Source organism: Lissotriton helveticus, chromosome 12, assembly GCF_964261635.1.
Source record: "Lissotriton helveticus chromosome 12, aLisHel1.1, whole genome shotgun sequence".
Lineage (NCBI taxonomy): Eukaryota > Metazoa > Chordata > Amphibia > Caudata > Salamandridae > Lissotriton > Lissotriton helveticus.
In genome coordinates, this window is record NC_136073.1 from 133,681,622 (window position 1) to 133,685,624 (window position 4,003).

At 58.7% G+C, this 4,003-nt stretch overlaps 1 non-coding gene across 1 annotated transcript; it reads left to right on the forward strand.

Moving 5' to 3' along the window:
* The first annotated feature begins 3,720 nt into the window (after nucleotides 1-3,720).
* TRNAS-AGA (transfer RNA serine (anticodon AGA)) lies at nucleotides 3,721-3,802 on the forward strand. Its single transcript has one exon. It is a non-coding gene; the product is annotated as a tRNA-Ser (tRNA).
* Nucleotides 3,803-4,003: the final 201 nt, after the last annotated feature.

The following is a 4,003-nucleotide window of genomic DNA, read 5'->3' on the forward strand; positions in this document are numbered from 1 at the left end:
CCGTTGGCCTGGAGGAAGGAAGCCCCGGGTGGTGTTACCCAGGCATCGCCCATCTGGTCCCCCATGGCAGAGAACCACCAGCCTGGGAGGGGTGTCCAAAGGTACCTTGCCCCTAGAAATCCGGAGGAAAATGACCCCCCTTTCTTGTAATCTGTGCACACGAGGTGACAGAGGGGACCCAAGGCGTGAAAGTACCCGACCTCCTGGAGCCCTTGCTGGGATCGGGGAGGCAAATGGCACCTCATAGGGACTTCCAGGGAAGTTTGGCCATCTGGTCGCCCTATTGGATAGCATTGCGGGAGACCAGATGGGCGAGGGGAAAGGTGCAACCAGGTGGCCGGGACCGAAAGGACTCCCTGATTCCCACCCCGAGCCTTCGTGGTAGGGCTGCTGCCTGCCCACGCCGGCAAGGGCTCGGGGACCCCGGCTGGGCCTCAGGCACGGTGAGGACCACCGGAGCTCCAAGGCCCGGACGCCCGGGGGGACGACTGCCCGGGACACATGGAGCCCGTCCTGGGCACTTTGACATGCTGTTGGCCTGGAGCCACGGACGCCTGGGGGGAGGACTAACGTGAAAACCATGGAGCCCGACCCAGGCACTTTGCCCATGCCGTTGGCCTGGAGACCTGGACGCCCCGGGGGACGACTGCCCGGGACACATGGAGCCCGTCCTGGGCACTTTGACATGCCGTCGGCCTGGAGCCACGGACGCCCGGGGGGGGAGGTCTACCGTGAAAACCATGGAGCCCGACCCGGGCACTCTGCCCATGCTGTTGGCCTGGAGACCCGGGGGACAACTGCCCGGGACGCATGGAGCCCGTTCTGGGCACTTTGACATGCCGTCGGCCTAGAGCCACGGACGCCCGAGGGAGGACTACCGTGAATACCATGGAGCCCGACCTGGGCACTCACCCATGCCGTTGGCCTAGAGACCCGGGGGACGACTGCCCGGGACGCATGGAGCCCGTCCTGGGCACTTTGACATGCCGTCGGCCTGGAGCCATGGACAGCCAGGGGAAGAATACCAGGAAAACCATGGAGCCCGTCCCGGGCACTCGGCCATGCAGTGGAGAAGTGTGGCTCAATGGTTAGAGCGGCAGACCCTGATGCAGAGGTCTAGCCCGGGACCAGGGTTCAATTCCCCGCCTCGGCGGGTCTTGGGCTCAAAATTCCACGGACCCCATAATTCTCACCTCGGTGCCTATTCCAATGATAAATTTACATTTTACATGCCGCCGGCCTGGAGCCACGGACGCCCGGGGAGGACTACCGTGAAAACCATGGAGCCCGACCTGGGCACTCGCTTATGACGTTGGCCTGGAGACCCGGACGCCCCGGGGGACGACTGCCCGGGACGCATGGAGCCCGTCCTGGGCACTTTGACATGCCTCCGTCCTGGAGCCACGAACGCCCAGGGGAGGACTACCGTGAAAACTATGGAGCCCGACCCAGGCACTCTGCCCATGCCGTTGGCCTGGAGACCCGGGGGACAACTGCCCGGGACACATGGATCCCGTCCTGGTCACTTTGACATGCCGTCGGCCTGGAGCCACGGACGCCCGGGGGAGGACTACAGTGAATACCATGGAGCCCGACCTGGGCACTCACCCATGCCGTTGGCCTGGAGACCTGGGGGACTACTGCCCAGGACGCATGGAGCCCGTCCTGGGCACTCGCCCATGCTGTTGGCCAGGAGACCCGGACGCACGGGGGGACGACTGCCCGGGATGCATGGAGCCCGTCCTGGGCACTTTGACATGCCGTCGGCCTGGAGCTACGGATGCCCGGGGGAGGACTACCATGAAAACCATGGAGCTCAACCCGGGCACTCGGCCATGCCATCGGACTGGAGCCCCGGACGCCCGGGGGAGGACTACTGTTAAAACCATGGAGCCCGTCCGGGGCAATCGGCCATGCCGTCGGCCTGGAGCCACGGACACCCAGAGTAAGAATACCAGGAAAACCATGGAGCCCGTCCCGGGCACTCAGCCATGCAGTGGAGAAGTGTGGCTCAATGGTTAGAGCGGCAGACCCTGATGCAGAGGTCTAGCCCGGGACCAGGTTTCAATTCCCCGCCTCGGCGGGTCTTGGGCTCAAAATTCCACGGAACCAATAATTCTCGCATCGGTGCCTATTCCAATGATAAATTTACATTTTACATGCCGATGGCCTGGAGCCACGGACGCCCGGGGAGGACTACCGTGAAAACCATGGAGCCTGACCTGGGCACTCGCCTATGCCGTTGGCCTGGAGACCTGAACGCCCTGGGGGACGACTGCCCGGGACGCATGAAGCCCGTCCCGGGCACTCGCCCATGCCGTCGGCCTGGAGCCCTGGACACCCAGGGGAGGAATACCGGGAAAACCATGGAGCCCGTACCGGGCAATCAGCCATGCCATCGGCCTGGAGCCCCGGACGCCCGGGGGACAACTGCCCGGGATGCATGGAGCCCGTCCTGGGCACTCCGCCATGCCGTCGGCCTGGAGCCCTGGACACCCAGGGGAGGACTGCCGTGAAAACCATGGAGCCCGTCCCGGGCAATGGGCCATGTCGTCGGCCTGGAGCCCTGGACACCCAGGGGAGGAATACCGGGAAAACCATGGAGCCCGTCCCGGGCACTCGCCCATGCCGTCGGCCTGGAGCCCTGGACACCCAGGGGAGGAATACCGGGAAAACCACCTTCCCTGCCCGACTTGCGCTAGATGGCTCTCCAACATAAGGAATGTTCCAACACCTTCCCTGCCCGACTTGCGCTAGATGGCTCTCCAACATAAGGAATATTCCAACACCTTTACTGCCCGACTTGCGCTAGATGGCGCTCCAACATAAGGAATATTCCAACACCTTTCCTGCCCAACTTGCGCTAGATGGCGCTCCAACATAAGGAATATTCCAACACCTTCCCTGCCCAACTTGCGCTAGATGGCGCTCCAACATAAGGAATGTTCCAACACCTTCCCTGCCCGACTTGCGCTAGATGGCGCTCCAACATAAGGAATGTTCCAACACCTTCCCTGCCCGACTTGCGCTAGATGGCGCTCCAACATAAGGAATATTCCAACACCTTTACTGCCCGACTTGCACTAGATGGCGCTCCAACATAAGGAATATTCCAACACCTTTCCTGCCCAACTTGCGCTAGATGGCGCTCCAACATAAGGAATATTCCAACACCTTCCCTGCCCAACTTGCGCTAGATGGCGCTCCAACATAAGGAATGTTCCAACACCTTCCCTGCCCGACTTGCGCTAGATGGCGCTCCAACATAAGGAATATTCCAACACCTTCCCTGCCCGACTTGCGCTAGATGGCGCTCCAACATAAGGAATATTCCAACACCTTCCCTGCCCAACTTGCGCTAGATGGCGCTCCAACATAAGGAATGTTCCAACACCTTCCCTGCCCGACTTGCGCTAGATGGCGCTCCGACATAAGGAATATTCCAACACATTCCCTGCCCAACTTGCGCTAGATGGCGCTCCAACCTAAGGAAAGAATAGTTTGGGAATTTTCAAATTGCGTTTCGGTATTTACAGAATCGCAAAACGATTGTTTGATACATCCGGCCCTATAAGATGTAGCCTTATTTTTGTTTTTAGGAGAGAATGTGCCTGCTGAAAAAAACATTATTTTTAAAAAGTGCATTGCAGAATATCAGGAATTTGCTGTGGAACACCTTGAAAACTTTCATACAGATTATTTGCACAAAACTTACAGTCAGTTGTTGTGGCCGAGTGGTTAAGGTGATGGACTAGAAATCCATTGGGGTCCCCCCGCGCAGGTTCGAATCCTGCCAACAACGAGAAACTTTTTAACATCGGCTACAATTTCAGAAGTTAACCTTTAGAATTTCTTCCATGTCAGTTTTATAAATAGGTGGCTTATTTTGGTGTCACTATTGCCCTTTCACATATTTATTATCGCTACCCCTTTCATATCTTTGCTATAACTCTCGTCCTACATTAGCGTTGGTGCAAACACTTCAAATTATTATACCCTGGCT